This window comes from Sebastes fasciatus, chromosome 20 (genome assembly GCF_043250625.1).
Source record: "Sebastes fasciatus isolate fSebFas1 chromosome 20, fSebFas1.pri, whole genome shotgun sequence".
NCBI lineage: Eukaryota > Metazoa > Chordata > Actinopteri > Perciformes > Sebastidae > Sebastes > Sebastes fasciatus.
The window spans coordinates 20,930,986-20,950,714 of NC_133814.1; the positions used below are offsets into that span (position 1 = coordinate 20,930,986).

The 19,729-nt window shown below is 41.9% G+C and overlaps 1 protein-coding gene across 2 annotated transcripts in view; it reads left to right on the forward strand.

Annotated features, from left to right (window-relative positions):
- Positions 1 to 19,729, forward strand: part of tanc2b (tetratricopeptide repeat, ankyrin repeat and coiled-coil containing 2b) — a 174,419-nt gene that overhangs the window by 19,099 nt on the left and 135,591 nt on the right. For both annotated transcript variants that reach the window (XM_074619733.1, XM_074619734.1), the window contains exon 2: positions 2,146 to 2,261. The gene's annotated coding sequence lies outside the window, so the exon portion shown is untranslated. The remainder of the gene's footprint in view (positions 1 to 2,145; positions 2,262 to 19,729) is intronic.

The window sequence follows — 19,729 nt, forward strand, 5'->3', positions numbered from 1 at the left end:
GTCTTATAAAGTGTTCCCTACAGAGAGCAATGTGCAAACTATAATTAGAAGATGAAAAAAAAGAAAGAAATAAAGTCCATGCGATGCCCTTGAGGAAAGTTGATTATTGTGTTGCTGTTTTGTCTGAAGACTTCTTTTGTGCAGAAATGACATTCTGCGTCCTTTCAAAATCTATGTCTCAGTTGTCCTTTATGAATATGAGGGAATTGGCTGCATTGACACTGGAGGATATTTGAGGGTTGGTGCAAAGACTCTGAAACTTGAATGTTGTTGAATTACTCTGGGAGACATTTTCTGGTGTTTGTTTGTTTAATAAATACTGGAACATTATTCCCATAACATCATTTCAAACCAAATAATGTCCTCTTTCAGAAAGTGTGGGCTAATCAATTCAACATAGAGCAACCTAAAGTTTCGCTATACGATATTCAGAGCATTAAAATAGCAGCAACAAGTATTATGTCTATGTAAAGATATAGAGGAGAAATGTCTACCTGAGCAGAGAATGAAGTCGCTCTCCCTCTCTGTGTGTTGTAATCTGAGCTTCTCTGTGCTTCGTTTACGTAAAGCATACATGCATTTTAGTGCATGTGAGTCTCTCTGTTGTGCCCCACTGGCTAGCTAATGGCCGGCGCCAAATAACGTGTATATTGCCAAGAAGTGAAAGTCAATTGTTCGTTCCATTGCAACATCAGTGCCCGACAGCAAAGCTACGCTTCTGCCATTTTGGACTGAAGGCAACTACCGGATGCCAGAAAAAAGTGCTGTACAAAAGTAAAACTAAATTATTTCTATTCTATCGTCATATTCTACCGAAATGGCCTGTGCTGAACAATAAAATATTATAAATATAATAAGCGTTTTCTGTCCGAAATATTGTAAAAAAAAAACAAGAGTTTCGTCTCTTTCCATCTATACTCTGCCGATGCTCTGCACTCTGTGCTCATATGGCGGTTACCGCTGAGAACACCGTCCCAACAGACACTTCGCCACCGAAGCATAACCCTCCCTCCGGTTCCCTGCCTGGTTAACACTGTTAGTTCCGTCCGCACTGTTGCCGTTGTTTGCACAGTTAGCTACTAGCTGCCGGCTCAGCTGTTGCCATGTTGAGAGCCGTGTGGAGGCAATCCCTCTGCTCTGAGTATCATATTGAGAACCTTTAACCACCACTTGTGTTTATGTAATTGCCTAAAAACCTGAAAACATGTTTCTGATCCAGTGCAGCTTTAACTAATCAATCTTTATAAAGATTGTTTTTGGTGCATTATTTGTTTTTATTGCACAGTTTATAACAGGATGAAGGAGAAAGATAGAAAGATGAATGTCAAAGACTGGATTCAAACACATGAGTTTTGTGACCAGGTTAGAAACAAAATTAGATGTAGAGCGTCTAATATATTTTGATAGACTTTGTTGAGGAGGAAGCAACCGAACATGTGACACTTGACTTGCACACGGACATTTTTATTTTATTTCTTATTTTATTGTTGGTCATTGGTGCTTTATATATACTGTATATATTTATAAAATATTTATATACACACCTATTTTTTCTACTGCTTGTGTAGATAACAGTCCTGTCTATTCCTCACCTTTATTTGTCCTGCTTTGTTGTTCTTGTCCCTAGCTGTTATTTCTATTTCTGCATGAGTACGCTTAGAAAGATGCATAAAACCGGAGTCAAATTTCTTGTATGTATGTAGTTGGCACATAAATCTAAATCTGATTCTGATGTCATATTTCAGTATTTACATCTCCCCCTCATTTGAGTGTTTATCACATGACTCCCACATAGATATTTCAGTCTCCCCACTGCCCCCGTCTTTAACTCGCCACCTAATGACATAATGACACACTTGGTCAGAGTGTCTACATCACAACTCTGAAAGCAGCACTTCATGTCAGATCCTCCCCCTCACTACTGTCTGCCCTTCGACAACCAGCCCTTGTAGCTACCCCAAACGGCGTTGTTTGCATCACCAACCACTGTTTGTGTTCTCTGTTGGAAAAAGATCGACAGTAAGCGGAGCGACGAACAGTGACAGTCCACTGCCTTGACTTGCCACGCCACTGAGCCGGATGTCAAATTGCTCGCCTTCAGTTAAAGTTTTTTTTTTTTTTATGTCACTGTGGTTGCCTTTGTAGAGGACTGTTGGGTGTCCCCTCTGGAGAGGGATCGGGACTGTGGTTCAGCCCAGCGAAATGTAGCGCCTCGCTGCCCTCAAAGCCGGATTTGGAGACCTGCCTGCTGTCTACTCATGGTGAGTCATCTCTCAAGTTTCATGCCACTTGAACCAGCGTGTATAGCCGGGACCTCTTTTCAGCTATTGATGCTTCACACCAAGGTCATCATGTGAAGTAACAATAGGTTCATTGTTAACCTTGTGTTTTGCAAGTGGGCCAACGACAAGAATACATTTACATTCTTTAGCATTGTTTTTCTGAAAAAGATTCATTGAAAGCACAATTGTTGTTTTCTTTTTTTAACCCCTGAAATGCATATAGTAGCCAATCAGCCTTTAATAATTGGGATGCCTACCTTTTTAAAATATTTTTTTTAACCTTTTAAATTAATATTTCAGTCAGTTGCATTTTATCTTCAATTTTAGGAAAACATTTGTGTGCATTGAACTTGTTTAAACATGTCATATAAAACAAGTTCTGCATGGGATCACTTGCAGGAGTTGTCTTAAATATACTGTATTAATGGTTCATCATGCATGTCATCAAACAAAAGAAGCAGTTTAGTGTGATTGACTAGAAATAACTTTTTACAATTTTTCTAAATCAATTTAAACTTGAGCTTTTTCATTATTCAAGAAAACTAAGATTGTAATCTTGAAACAGACACTAACTACTCAACCTTGGAGAATTGACCTTTTACACGTACCTAATAGAGATGCATCTTTTTCGGAGAGGAGAGTCTGTCCTGCAGAATAACTCTATCATCAGAAAATAGATAGATTCATGTTGCCCCGTTTCAATTTTCATTGTGAATTTTCTCAATACGTGCGGCGGAGGTGCTGTCATCTCTTCAAGAAGCTGCCTGTCAAGAAATAGTCTTATTTTTAAGTCCCGAGTACTGATCGATGTGCCGGCTTGGGGCCATATGTAATTACTCTGTGACTGGCCAGCCATGAAATTGTTGTTTGGCTCTGAAATAGATCTAAAGTCATTTTGTAAGAAGTTTTTTTTTTTTTATTGCAAGGCCTTCTGGTGCTGCCATAATCAGAATGAATATGACCATGGCAGCACCAGGAGCTGGTAAGATAAGTTCCTTGGCCAATAGATAAGGTAAGGAGAGTGACCTCTGCAATCTCGTTACCAGGGTTTAACATTGTCTCCTCCATATATATATATATATATATATATATATATATACAGCTCCCCGGTTCACTTGTATGTGTTTACAGGCCAGAACTGACCTCCCCAATATGGCGGCGACGCTGACGTATCGCAGCAACGGACTGAAGCGGCCAATGCGTTATCTATTAGGACTGGGACGATACACCTATCTCCCGATTCAATACTATCACGATACTTGGGTGCCGATTCGATATGTATTGCGATTCTAAAAGTATTGCGATTTGATATTATGATTTATAGCGATTTTTGTTAACTTTTTTAACACTATACCGTGGGAAAAAGTTAAATCATACACTTCTAGGGACATTTACTTTGGAAAATATCTAAATTAATGCATTAAAATGTTTGATTTTCAGCATGTACGTAGTCATGCATTCAACATAAATGTCAGTATATGGGTGCTCTACAGTTGTATCGGCTGATTTGACCGCGGAGATGAGTGACGGCCAGCTTGACCGCACGTTACCGCAATACGTTCCTGTCCATGACAGAGTTAGCATGCAGCTTTAGTCGTGATGTCTAGCTCTGCTTTTCCTGGCAATGTGTGAAACCCAAAGTGTTTCCATACTTTACTGTATGTGTAGTGTTTGTTTTGGTTATAGAACGGATATGACGTCACGTTATTCTGACTAAAACAATAAAAGCGGTCATTTCCTTCTACCTCCACATAGACTCAAATGAAGCAAATATATCGATTCTGGCATTAAAAAATTGATTTCAAAATTGTAAAAAAAAAAAAAAAAAAATCGCGATACATAGGTGAATTTATTTTTTTCCCCTCACCCCTACTTCGTATATACATCTATGGCCTCCTGCACAGTGCACACACATTATGTCTGTAGTCTGTTTCTAGAGTGTGCCTGAAGATGAACAGCTTCTGTCAGCTGTTAAAGGGAGTGTGGAGCTCGCAGGCTGCAGAGAGGTATGCAGAGTGACAGTCGCTGGCTCACATGTATGCAGCTGTGGCCTGCGAGATGCGGGCCGGCAAATGGAGTGGAAGAGTAGTCCCATTAAACCCTGGCTCTCCTCTGAGAAGGAGGCTAACAGCTCTGAACGCTGGCCTCTCGCTCCCCGGCAGAAAAGTGCTGACACAAATTTTTGTCAGACTAAAATGCCTTCTGACCGCATGACACTGGCTCTTTTCTTCCTCTGAGATTCCACGGCCGTAAAGCCGGGGCCACACAAAAGAGACACAGTCTGCGAGTGCTGCTTAGGAGGTGGCATAAATTATAATCATACCATAAACTGCCGCAAAGGTCTGCATTACTCACATTTTAGAGGGTGAGAAAGGAATTTCTTTGTTTGAGCAGTTAATTGGGTTTATATGCGCAAAAGCTTTCATTTTTCATCTCCTGCACATTACACATCCTGGGAAACAAATTAATTTTGCACTGCGAGCCTCTCTGTCTTGTTAAGAAGCTTCACATATACACTATGTTCCTCGACATCTATTCAAAGATGCACAAAATCCTGTAATTCGCAAGTGTCCTGGACCAGAGAAAGGCTGCCTTGTCCCTTTTGGCGCACAGCGTGGATGTGTCAGTTTGTGATTGACGGGGCATGGCTCCTGTGTTGGCCGCTGGTGCAGAGATGAAACATGACAGTGTCTCCAGGCACATTAAGCACTGGATTCTAGTCCGCCAATTGTGCATGTCATCAAATGCGATGTGCTGTTAAGCTCTGGATACTTTTTGACGGAGGTGTAAAAGGAGTATTTTTTCACAAGAGAAGCTGTCGTTCCTGATTTCTACACGCCTTCCTGTTACAGTAAAACAGCTGCATTTATAAGCTTTCTTCTGATAATATTAGTCAGGCTTTGACCAATCAGATGCTCCAGGCTGTAAATCTCTGCTGAGTGCTGGAGGGGACGATGATGAGCGCGATCAGTGTTGTCAAGTTGTTGGAGGGGATCTGAAGAAGATGGTTGCTCCCCAGTGGGGGTGTGTGGGTGGTTAGCTACAGCCCACAGCTACTGAAGGGGAGCTGTGTCAAATCTGACACACTGAAACCCACAAACGCCAACACTGACAGCTAGTTGTGACGAAAACCAATTTACAAGCAAGAGAAATTCTGTTTGAGTTGTGGGGGAGCTGTCCTCCCTGGCTTGATCTGGTTTAGTCTTTTTGTCGTGCGTGTATTGTGGTAGGTAGGATAGTTTATCTTTGGGCTCTGTTAGGACATGTAGTCACAAATCAGCCGGAGATTTAGAGCAGATGAAACAAGAGTTTTTAGCTGGGATGTACAAGGAACATGATGCAGGTATGATGTACATGACTTTGTCTTACAGACATAATACAGAAGCTGCAGACTTGGATCACTAAAGGGCCCATCTGTCAGAGAGATAAATGGATAAAGACCGAGGAATGCTTGAGAACCGTTCTAGCTGCTCTGATTGTCAAAAGGGCTTGTGCAGTGTAGTCTTTTCTAATGTAAAACGCTCAGACTGACGTTGGCTGGGTACACGTGTGACACATGGGCAAAACTCTCTCCCACAGAGACCTGGGCTCAATTCCCGGTAGAGCTACCTCTGGCTTAATCATGCATTCCAGCTACTAACACTGTTGGGAGACAAATGGGAAGCCAGTGAGGGATTGTGTTGTTGTCATTGCACTCCAGTCTGAACGCAGGGGGGTGGGATCCAGGGAGGGTAGCATCTCAACCTCCACAGGAAAGTAAGTTGTGGCTGGTAACAGCATTTTTATCTGCAAAACGTTGTCAATCCCAACTCGTTAAATACGGCAGCTTGGTTAGTTGCCCTATGCGTCAATGACGTGGCCGTAGTTATGGCGGGAGTAAAGGAGGAAGTCGGGTTACATGGTATAAAGAGCGATAAATGGGGGCTTTCAAAAGCCAACATTTAGTCCATTTTAATCAAACTCTAGTGCGGTATGTTTGGGCGGTTGTAAATGCAGTAATCGTCTGGTGCGGACCAAAACAACTGGTCCGAGACCACTTGCGAGAGGTTGTCTCGGACCGTTTCCAAGCGAACCAAAACTCAGGCTGTCTGTGCGGGCATTTTTTGAGATGGACACAGGTAAACGAAAGGTGGGAGAGTACTGACTCGGACTTCTTCTGAAGTTCGATGTTTGCTTGACATCTGGGCAGAAGAGAACTCACAGAATATGCTAAATAAAGTCCACAAAAATAGTGACGTTCATCAAGTCATTCGAGATAAACTGGAGGAGAAGGGATTTGGGCGCACAGTAGATCAGTCGAAAATACCGAAAGTGAAAAGTCAGCGTTGACTTATTTTAAGTTATGTAACTTTACTACGTTGTGTACGTAACGTAGCCTAGTTCACTACTTAACAAACATACTTATTTTAATCCAAACCACGATCTTTTCCTAAACCTAACCAAGTTGTTCCTGTGAAAACAGATTTTTTTTTGGAAAAGACAGTGTATGCATGTAACAAGCGTAAATTGCCACGTGCAAAACTGATGCTAAAAGGGTACCTATGCGTCATCGTTTGAAGCGTAGGGCCACTGACCAAGCTGCGAGTTGGGAATGAGAATATGTTGTTATCTGATGGGATAATTAACCAACCAACTACATTTGACTCACTGTGCTGTCTTTCACATCTAAAACACGCCGCTGGTTTAAAAAGAAATGCTTGATGTGTTTTCTGGCTTGAATGCTTAATAGCTACAAGCGAGTCTAATTGTAATGCAAGTCATTAAAACATTTCAGGCTGGTGGTTTAGAAGCTGGACACATCGGTTAGCTCTGGAGTCTGTGGCTTGAGATGGGAGGCAGAGAATCACTCTTTCAGGGGGAAATATTGAATATGAAAAGGAAATGAGAGGCTTTTTATTGTGCCGTTTGTCATCTGAGGAACTTAGTGTTAGTCGCGTCAGTAGAGTTATGCACATATTTTCTCAGTCAGAGTGCAAAATGACAAAAGCACAAAGAGAAGGCTATTTAAATGATGGATCAAGATCTGTCAGTGGATATATTTGCCATTTGCAGACGAACATGAAGTACCTTATAACTCAAATGGGAGAGAAGAATACATTCAACAGGCTTCAATTGTCCAACGTAAAGCCATGTCATTAACAATAATGCTGTCTGGCTTCTAGTGGTCTCCGTAATGGCTCGCAAAGTCCACAGTGTACTAGCCAGGCTCCAGCACAGGAAATGAAAGTGTGTGCTAATGTACGGTTTGAGAAAATAACACAGCGTGAACAGCATGAAAAGCAAATCTGCATTGTAGTTTAGACTGAGCTGTACTACAATTTCCTTCACACACTTTTCTCGTTTCACTTTCATGAATAATAATTGTGGGGGGTAGAAAGATACGGCCCGGCTAAATTGTTGTGAGTTTATTTTCATTCTGTCAAGATTGGAAACTCTGTTCCACCACTCCTCTCAAAGACCCTGTCAGATTAAGTTCAGGGTGGCTGATTTGGCATGTAAATCATAATCTATTCAATCCCTGGACTAGCCCCACCTTGATTTGTTGTATTTGGATGTAAAGCAACAAGACAGACAGCAAATATATCGATTCTGGCATTTAAAAATCAATTTAAAAATCGTAATAAAATTGTAATAAAATCGCGATACATAGGTGAATCTATTTTTTTCTCCAACCCTAAGTAAAGATTCATGGTGGTACCCAAGTCTCAAGAAAATTCTTCATAACCCCCTACAGTCAATTGCAAACGATTAAGACATTTCATATTGAGCCTCATTCTGCCAAGTCAATCATGGGTTCTTCATCTCCATCACTGTATTTTGCATAATTAATGTGTGCATGGGATTGCACGTATGCCGCAGATGAAGAGGTAGTAAACAGAGACATCCAGCTATCATCTGGGCTTTGGAGGGAATTCTTTAAAGTGATGTTCCTTTGGGACCATGTATGCACAGGTTTGTTCAAAATCAACTCCTCCCCTCTCATCTCTGGCAGCCGTCATCGACAGCTGGGCCCGGCTAACAGCTGCCTCCCCCTCCCCCAGAATCTAATACATTAAAAAACAAAAAGAGTTGCCTGCAAGCGTGCTTTGTAGGAGAGATAATTACTTTGTAAAGCCACTGGGAGTTTGTGGGTGGTCCCTGGTTTGGAGCTTATTTTCATTATCAATTATTTTCTTGATTAATCGTTTTGTTTGTAAAATGTTGGAAAAAATGTAAAAAGAATTACAGTTGCATTTTCCCACAGCCTAACATGACGTATCAAATAGCTTGTTTTGTCTGAAGATATTTAGTAAACTATCAGAAATATGAATATAAAGATAAGAGGTGTGGATTGACCTTTCAGTTCAGTTCATTACAGGTCAATCTCCACTGCCCGAGGGGGGATTTGGGAGGATTCAGATGTTGTTGTTTTTCACAAAACGACTAACAAATACATTAAAAAAAACAACAGATCAGTCTCAATATTAATAAATGCACACAGAGGGATTTACAAATGTATTTTGTGATTTATATATACTGTAAATGACTCCACAACATTTTGTTTCAATGCACAGAAAATAGTTATTGTATATAAATGTTAAAAAAAATCCACATATAAAAAAATTAGGTTCACAAATATATGTTTTCATGCACACACAAATGTTTCTTGTTTTAAATAAATGTAATAGAAATCCAGAAATAAATGTATTTAAAAGTATTTGCAATTTTTCTGTTGAACCTGCATTTACACACTGCATGTCATGATGAAAATTGCAAATACTGGATTGATCGAGTCCAAACTTCTGTGATATTCACCTCAGTGACACACATGACTTCTGAAACCACCCACATACACAGCAGACATACATGTGGTGGCCGCTGCCAATTACTTTGTGGACCAAGTTCCTGGCAGGGGTCCATTATGAGGGCGTTCTCTCCCGGGCAGCCTGCCTCTATAAAGTTCAGTAATGAAACCAAACTTTGAGCCGACAACATAACTTAACTTTGTTGGTTTGGGTAAGATTACATGGTGCCCTTTTATTCCGATCTTCAGTAGCCCAGTTTCAAACACACAAGTGGTGATTTGTGGAAAGGGAAATGTAAAGGAATAACACATAAGTTTGTGTTTTTAAAGGTGCTAAATTCAATATCCAGAGCATTAATATAGCAGCAAAAAACTATTTGCTATGTAAAGATATAGTGGAGTAATGTCTACCTGAGCAGATAATGAAGTCACTCTCCCTCTGTGTGTGTTGTAATTAGAGCTTCTCTGTGCTTTGTTGACGTAGGCGGGCGGACGGCATGTGCCTTTTAGTTCATGTTACTGCATGTGAGTGTGCCCAACTGGCGTGCTCAGTGTCCGCACGGTCAAAGTGACGTCACACTATCAGACGCGGCCCTTTACTGGGGTTTCATGTGGCAGGTTTTGCCTGTCCGTGCATTTTTCTAAGTACGCTGAGGGCCGAAGAAAATGGAGAACTTTGAGATTGTTGGTCTGCAGCGAGGAGAAACCCACGAGTAAAAAAAAAATCCAAACGTTTCCTCATCATGATTCCCCGTCAGCTCGTGTCCGTGCGACCGTCCCTTGCAGAAAGTATAACCAAAGCTTTAGCGCTGTTAGTACCATTAGCTGTGAGCCGCCGGCTCAGCCATCGCCATGTCGAGAGGCAATCCCTCTGCTCTGTATTTCGTATAGAGAACCTTTAAAGGTCTTTTAAATGACTTGTGATATTTAATGTATTTATGATTATGGGTTTAGTCTCCTGCTGATCAGTGTAACCAAAGCAGATCAAAATATCACCTGCAATTATAAATTCCACTGGCTACTGCATGGTCTAAAATCACCAGCTCATGACTCTAATTAATGAAATATTCATGCTTGTGTATCAGTAGTTTTGGCTATTTCTCTTTTCTATTTCCACCCAATCTCCACAATCCGTCCCCACGGCCTCACTGTTCTTGCACTATTTACACTCGGTGTAGATAGTTTGTGTAAGGCTGACACATTCTATCTCAAGAGGGCAATAACACCTAGCCCTTTTCTTTTGCTGACGCGGGCAAGGCCTGGCGCAGCCTGCTAATGCGGATGGCACAAGGCCTGACGAAAGGCAGACTCATCTGTCGGCTTGTGACCTTCAGCAAAGCGGGTGGAAGGACTGGAGGTGACCCTGCATGTTCCCATCTATCTCCGCACCCTCGGCTGATGGGTCCTCGTACTGAATACGCTGCCTTGTTTAAGTGAACTGGATGAGACAGAATGAAGATGTCCTTTCTTGTATGTGTGTAGCTCATTAATATTCTCAACTGAGCCTCATCAACCCAACACTTTGGATTGCTCATAATAATAACACGAGACAAATAATTGGAATGTGACATGAAAACAAAGTCACTTAATGAAATGACTTATGATAAGTATCTTTCAATTAAAATGCATTGCTGCTGAAGTGAAAACGGCATTGATGATTGCCAACATCTGCATGAGAGACGTGAAATCATCTTCATGCTTTCTCTTTTCCTTAAAAGTACTCGTGGTACTATGTGAGTGAGGGAGTAAACTGCAGCTCCGTCACTCTGTGCCTGAGCCACGTGATTGACACACGCTGCGATGGCGGCTGGAATCTAACAGACATTTATTGGTGGTCATCAAAACGCCATCAGAGGTCAGCGGCCAGCTAACGCGCTAATTGGGTCTCCGTTTCCCGTGGTCCTGTCTGCGCTTTCAATCAAACGTCAGTCCAGCCTGACAGCAATCTGGCGGTGGGCTGAACTGGAAGAGCAAGTAATTTAAGATGTTTTCTCTGCCGCCCACGCTCCCTTCTATCCTTTTATACCGTCTCCTCAGATCCAGATTCATAGCCACAAATAGCAACCCTGAAGGTATCATTGCCCTTGTGAGGCACACTAATGTGTATTTTCTTTGTGGTATTGTATCGCTGGCTCTGGAATTAATAGTGAGTCTGGATGAAAGAGGAAAAGAGCGTTTCGAAAGCTGGAGAACCTTGTCAGAAAACATGAATCTAAGGCACACATCCCATTTGTAATGACAAAGCTGAAGTTGGTTGTAGACCAAAATCCTTTTTTTCTGCTTTCCACAAGCAAAACTGATTACATAAAAAAAAACCTAGTAGTACAGAACATTCCTGGAACCTGTCAGCACCTCTTTTTCACCGTTATATGAAGTCATTTGCAGGCTAAAGGCATACACATCTCCCCTGGAAACTGTCTGTGGATGAGATGAAAAGAGATGTGGTGCTGCTAACTCGCAGTGGACAATGAAGTTCTTCACAGAGTGAATGTGAACATGATGGTGGTGGTGTACATGGTAATACAGAACTGAACCAATGCATAATTTATTCATCTCTTTTCTCAGTCAGCGGGCCTCTGCTTCAATGAAACCGCGTTTATATCCACGCGCACGTAATTCACAGACTTATTTCCCCAGATGTGAACAGAAGCAGTTGTCAACAATCACTTTTGACAGTTGGATCTGTTTTTCTGTCTTATTTATGAGTGGGCTGGCCCATTTGAGGGCAGAAACTCATTTGCACAGCACCAAATGTCATTATAGGTACCCTTTTGAGTGACATACTGAAGCCGCTTGGTCTCTTTCTCTGCCTGTCTGGATGGATGGAAATACCGTATTGATCTGTTCTGTTCTTGTCCTGCGGTTTTGAAACCATACCCACCCTCTGAATGTCTGATGACTCTCTACCTTTGGAGTATGCTGGCTACATGGACTCCTTGTGGGTGGTCTTGACGTCACCGGCACTATCCGTAGATGTCTTAAATAGAAAGCATTAACACATGACCTCTTTGAGAGGAAATTTGATCCTCTGATCGTCATTTGTCTTTCACCTTTACCTGACTGGCAGTTAGAGACAATCATTTCTATTTCTGTGGTCTTACACAGCAGTCAATGGACAATTTGATACCTAGATAGAGAGGCAAGATGTCAATGCGTCAGGAATCCCGTCACAGAACTGCAGTTGACATTCACTTTTCTATTCACCGTAACTGTTTTAGTTGCCTAACCTTAACTCTACCATAACTATAGTTTATTTGCCATAGCCATGATCTTTAGCATAGAACATTATGATCATAGAAGTATATGATGACCATTCTCATGCTCTATTATGTCTCGTAAGTTGTTGCAGCAATTTTCGGGTTGATAACATTTGTTCCAAAGATTTGATGCTAAATTTAACCATTTTTTTACCAGTCGAGAGTTGATAAAATGATCAATTAGCCCTCCAAAATACCACATTAAGACACCAAGACCTTGAGGAACACCATAGAAAAAAGGTATCAAAAGCTTTTGACATTTGGAGATTTCAGCAAGAATTGCATTTTTGGCGATTGAATGGCGAGCACTTCTGTTCTGGAAACTGCTCAGAAACCTCCTTATTGTCAATCCACATAGGAAAGACATCCATCCTCTGAATGCTCTAGGTCTCTTTAGTTTGTGGCTGTTAAGTTTCATGAGGCTGTGAATAGCTTAGAGGTCACAACTGGTCATTTTATACAGTGAGGTCAAGTTTCAAAAAATGGTCTCACTACAATAAAATGACTCCTATGGGGACTAACATCATCTCACATGAATACAATTGGACTCGTTGGATCCGCAAGAGCCTCAGCTTTACAGTGATACCCAATTCATGTAATTCTAAGACTCTTTAAGGACCCCAGTATGCAGAAATATTCAAATACACCATTTCAGAATAGGCAAAAATAACACATTTGTACTGCATGCAAAAAACGGCATGGTTTTTGCCCCAAACTCTATGTGATTATCATAAAGTGAGCATGTCTGTAAAGGGGAGACTCGTGGGTAGTACCCACTTTCATTTGTATATAGGTGTGAGGTCAAGGGACCCTTTGAAAATGGCCATGCCAGTTTTTCCTCGCTAACATTTAGCTTAACTTTGCAGCGTTATTTAGCCTCCTTTGCAACGTGCAGGTCTGCAATTCATTCAGCTGCAAATGTCTGTACGAAGGGTTGGATATTATCCCACACAGCTGCAGTGTCTCTCCTCTAATGCCCTTCTAAGTTGGTTTAAGTTAATTTCAGATGAGGACTTTTGTAGCCAATTCATGAAAGAAACTGAACCAGGAGTCTTCCCCCGTGGCTTTACTCTACTTAGAAGCCATGCTAAGCCTATCAACCACTCAGCTGCACTTGATACACAATAGCCCCAGGCAAGGAAGTCCAACCCTCTATCTGGCTCTGCTGCTCAGAGATACAAAGTTACTACAAGCCCTCGACAGACCGCTGGCTAAGTGTTGTGTGGTCAAGCATTTTAAGAAAACGAGCTGAACTGGGATGCACACATGGACATGAAATAAGAGCAAGTGGGAGCTTGTGCTGGTTGGTTATTTAGTGCTTCCCTTGAAGTGGCCAAATCAACCCATTTGGGTATCATCGGAGGCAGGCAGAGGGGAGGAGTGGCACTTATAATTCTGTGTGAAAGCAAGCTTCGGGCTGGCACTGGATCCGTGTGACAGCTGAGCCAGGACAAGATGTGTGGGGATGTTATGAGAAGTTATCACAGCCATTTTATGCTTGAATTCAGAGGGAAGGAAAAGGATTCACACTTTCTAATTCAACACTGAATCACACTGGATGCAGTTAGGATTTGACAAAATGTTAGGTACCCTGGATTCAAATGAAGAGATTTGTTTTCCCCTTATTATCCTCAATTTGTAGTGTCAAATAAATTAGGTAACCTATAAACTAGGGATGCTCCGATACCATTTTTTCCTTCCCGATACTGATTCTGATACCTGAACTTGCGTATTGGCCGATACAGCGTACCGATCCAATACCAGTGCGTCAACTATTTTTTAACAGCTGTGTACTACTAACCCTGTATGGATGTGATATGATTGCTACAGTATCGTTGTATGGCTTGGCTCAGGTTAAACACTTTATAAAACATGAACAAATACACACAGAGAATGAATGCCATAGAACTATCTTTATTATCTAACTGAAAAAGAATTGTTGACATTTTTGCTAGTTTATACTCTCCGCTAGAATCTGCCCGATCGTTACTGCGCACGTGCAACGCTCAACAAAGATGAGAAAGAAGCAAGATGGCTCACTACTTCCATCATCGATTTTGGACGCAGCAACCGTAGCTGATGATGGAAGTAGCTCACGAGTGAGTGAGTTTTGCATTAGCAACGACTGCGGTTGTTGTCCTTCCTTCTTCAGTCAGCTTGGTTCACAATTGTCTATCGTTCTTTCCCACGTGACTGCGTCATCGGCTCTCCTCGGGGTGACCCACACACAACAGGATATCCAATCGGAAATATTGAACATGTTTTATTTTCTCTACTCTCGCACTCTACTCTACTCTTATTTGAGATCAGTGCGGCCAGGATGGACTTCAGAGCCGATCGGGGAATGTAAGAAACACTTAACATACCACACATCACAAGAATATCTGGAAAGATAATCTTTAGAACCATCACAAATCGGGGCTTTGCTGACGATCGTCGGATGGGGCAACCTGGCCCAAAATCAGCTTGATTTTCGTGTAGTTTGTACTCTGCATGACACAAATTAAAAATCCAGTATCTCTGCAGTGGTGGGTGATAATTTTTCCTGTGAGCCCCGTAGATCAACCTCAATTACACTGACTGTGATTAGGTGTTGTAAAACAATATAACACACCATCAGGGGTGAATACTTTATTATAGGCATCGTACTGTTTAAACTCAACTTCATCGAGATCTTCATTTGTTTACCCCGTTGTCTCACGGAGTGTGATTACAGCGGATAAAAAGCGAGACTGCATCTATCAACTGTCACAGCATGAAAGAAGAGTGAATCGTAGTGAAGTGAAGGAGAACAGGAGATGCTACAGGACCTCAGCCTATTTAATTCTAAGCATTTCAGCGCCTTGCCGGACCAGAGACACCGTCTGATTTTTAAACGCCTCCCTCTCAATGCAAATGTGCGCTTCTGCCAATGTTGATTACCCGCGGTTAGTGGCCTTCTGCTGAATGACCTTCTCTCCTCATGTCATGACTCTATTTGCCCCTTTAAGCTGCCTGTCAAACACCGAACCATTCCTCTTCCTGGAGCTCTGCTCTATTTGCTTGAACAGGATCGGTGAGCGAGAGGCATACAAATGGGGAGGATTTATGCAAAAAAAGATTCTGCGCATTCTACAGACTCGATGATGGGCATGTCCGTGTCATATGTCAGCAGCGGAGATGAAAGGCTATTATTTAGATTAGGTTTAGATTTATCATTTTATTAATACATCTCCTGGCACCTCTGCTCAGACTGTCAATGCAGATGGTGCAGCAGCACTTCCAAATGGCCAGCAGGTGTAGCAGTGAGGTCTCTGCATGAAGACGATGAAGGAGGGGAGTTGGAGGGAAACAGCATTCAGTGGGATTAATCGAACTGTCTCATTAAACCATCCTTCTCTCTAGGCAATATTTAACACAGTGTTTGACCTTTCACACCATCATCTAGCTTCATTTGTTGTTAAAATGGTAATCTTTTAAGTGTTAACCTGGGTAATGCTATATCAGTAAAAGAGTCCCTACACTATGCTGAGCAGCTCGTCCCTCCTCCAGTATCTCTCTCTCTCTGTCTACCTGCTCTGTGGCAAAGCTTGGAGAGGTTTTACTCTACACACTCACTGCTGCTCATCCATAGGGCTGGGCAATATGACGATATATATCATAAAACAATATAAAAATGTCTATTGTTATATATTTTTTCTTGGGATTAATCGCACAATTGTCCATATTTAATCACGATGAATCGTGTCATATCATAAAGTGGGCATGTCTGTAAAGGGGAGACTCGTGGGTACCCATAGAACCCATTTACATTCACATAGCTTCAGGTCAGAGGTCAAGGGACCCCTTTGAAAATGGCCATGCCAGTTTTTCCTCGCCAAAATTTAGCACAAGTTTGGAGCGTTATTTATCCTTCTTCACGACAAGCTAGTATGACATGGTTGGTACCAATGGATTCATTAGGTTTTTCTAGTTTCATATGTTGCCAGTATCTTCACTCTAGCTTTAAAACTGAGCCCGCTACGACCTCAAAATTGAAAGTTGCGTTAATGGGTTAAAGAAATTAGTGGCGTTAAAAACAGATTTGCTTTAATGCGTTATCACGATAACTTTGACAGCACTAGTAGAAACAGTATCTCTGTTGTACGACATATAACAGTTAACGGATGAATAAAGTAATCTATGGAGAAGCCGTGCACACCCCCAGATAACACAGATAATAACTAAATGTATAGTGGTTCATCGACTATCACACTACATGTCCAGTACACTTGTACATTACACTGTAAATAAAAGCAGGTCTAAAACCAGTACAAGATACTACTCTACAGCAAACCTCAGTTATTATAACCAATAACATAATAATCAATGAGGTTATGTAGGCCTTACATGCAGTAGATTCAGATCAAGATGTTTATGTATAAATTTAATATCGATTTTAATGTCTGCAACCTGTCCTGTAAAATGCATTTATTAGCTGTTTTTTATTCATATTACATTTGCTGTCCTCTAAGCTAGACCTGTATTTATTTATTTTTTCTCTATAATTTCACATGAAACTGTTATGTTCATTTTGCACCAGAGTTCTTAATAACATAAGAAAATACTCAGTATTGTCAAGTATTTAATTCACACAGGAGTACACAAAAATAGGCTTTACCATGTGATTATTTCTTATAGACTATCTATTGAATTACCAGAAAACATGCTATATCGTGATACATATCGTTATCGAGATATGAAATGATCTATATCGGGATGGGAGATTTTGGCCCAGCCCTACTCATCCACACAGTCTTGTGTTATTGTTCACAGCAGCAACCAAATTAGAGCGAGGGAGCATTAAAGCAGCACAACATATTAAAATCAGAACTCGGCTGCTGTTGTCATTTTGGTGTCTGCAGGGGAAAAAAATCATTAATCACTGACTTCCGCACTGTCTGCCATAGAAGAGATTACGATGAAGACATGCAACTGAACTTTAAAAAAAACTGTTGTTATGCAGCTCTCTGAGTGAATAAATGGGTTTTATGCATTTAGATGATTTATTTCCCTCCTCAATCTGGCTACACCTGCCGACATGGCTCACAGTATTTCATCCCATTATTTGGTGTTGCCCAGACACCCACTAAAACAAACAGGGGGAAATAAAAGGCAATGAATTATGCCCTCCTTCGTTTGGCTCTCTTCGACTCTGATAAAGGTTGACACGCTATTTCAGTCGCTTCCTTTGAGTAGATTTGAACGAGAGGGTGAGAGAGGTCTAAGCTGGTTTAAACTGGGCACCGATTTGGTAATGAAATTGTGTGCCAGTTGGCCTGTGTAGGAGGACTTCTGTTTCCCCCACAGGGAGATGACACAACCAAAGCGCATAATAATTCACTTGGCTATATGTGGGCCATGTCGGTGTGTTGGAGAAGAAACACACCAAGCCCGGCTTTGCTTAAGCGGTATGGACTTAAACGGAGGGCCAGCAAGGAGGACATACCTGGTTAAGCTGGGCATACACTGTATAATTTATAGCCCGTTTCTGGCCCGAATTTTAGAGTTTGTTGAGCGTTGTTTGCCGTGCAGTGTACAGGGAGGACCGAGGACCGATTAACTCCTCCCAACCGGCCGCCGGACAGTCGGATGAATTTCTGACATGTCAGAAATTTCGTCCGTCCACAGGCTCTCGCACAGTTGAAGCAGAGCCATGAGCCCATTCCCCAACGTCAGTGCATTTTTACTACTCTTTTTACAGTAACCAGAGCGTAGCTATCAAGATCACAATCTACTAGGAATTACACGACAACATTTTTAAAATCGTACAGTGTATGCCCAGCTTTAAACCAGTGTTGTAGTACTCAGGATCTTTTTGAAGGTATCGGTCTCGTTTCGGAATCGACTGCATTTTTACTTCGTCTTGCCGCGTCTCAGACAAAGGGGACTCTGGATTTTATTTCAAGACCGGTTAAGACGACGACAGCATGGATATCACTAAATTGCCTGTGCATTGTCTGATTTATCTGTTAACATCATTACTGTGGTTGGATGGAAAACTTTCTGCTTCAAATGCAACCAATAACTTCACTTATTTCTACTTTGTAGCCTGGCGATCCGCCGTGAATTCCTTTAAGGGATAATTGAGTGCGTGGGAGCGTATGTGTGTGACGGACTGCGGCGCGTATGAAGATAACAGCATACGGTAGCTGTGAGCGTAGAAGTGCAGTGTGTGTACGGTTTACGCTGTCGGTGAAGAAATGCTACAACTCCTCAAGACACAAGCCAAGTTCCCGTGTCTTGCTTGCCACAGTCTGTTTACTGAAGGGGTTAGCCCCCGAAGTCAGCCACAACATAAACCTATAATTATCCAGGAGACTCTCATGTGTAGGAATATTGAGGATACAAAACAATACCTTGAACAATACTGTTAGAAGTTCCATATATGTTGGATGTCATTCCCATAGCTGATATCAAAATGTCAAATGAAACAAATGTGTACTGTACATTCCCATTCTTGGGAAAATGAAGGTTTTATACTTATATATGTATGTGACTCTAAAGTGTGATTTGAACACACCTTATGCTCCACGAAGAACTAGTAATAGAAAGCTGAGGAGCTTTTTAGACGGCAATCTCGGCCACCCTGGGATCCAAACCTGTCTCATCTGTGACTGATCGTACCCATATTATGGTGCATCGTGATACAGATATCACCACCTTCCCCTGCAAAGCAATGAGTGCAGGAGCATTAATCTAGATTTATAAATAATCTATCGCGGGGCAGGAGTGAAACTTTGTTACCAGCAACCTTAAGTGGTTTCTGCATCGCCCTGTGCAGCTCTCACCTTGCGAGCCGGGCCCTGACACTTCCCCTTATTGATATCACTGTGATTTATGGAACTCCGCTCCCCTGGCCATCCTCAAACTGGAGATGGGCGTGTGATTTATCCCCGACTGATGCTGCAGGGCGTCTGCTGCTGGCGAGATGAGGGCGGAGGCTCGGACTGCCTCCAGCTTGAGTCCCATTTTTTTTCCTTTTTGAGTGAGAATATTTTCTCGGCTGTGTTTAGAGATGCAGCAGAATTTTGTTTTAATGAACAGGTCCAGACTGCCACCATCTCCTCACCTAACAATTATTTTCCATAGACTGTAATTTTAGATGGACGACGCGTCTCCACTTCCTCCCACTGTACAAAAGTGAAGCCAAAATATCCCGGATACAGGAGCTGCCATCTTGAGATTGTGATGTCATTTGGAGCCAAAGTCTGCGCAGTAGCGATCAGGGGGGGTCGGAGCATGGATGTATGAAGAGAACTGGATACAGCGTCGGAGGCGGGCTACCGTTCATTCTTATGAAAGTTGCTCAGTGGCGCATGAAGCCAGAATGGGTCGACTGCCGAGTGATAAAGTACCCAGATCTTCCCGGCGGTCTTCCACATCCA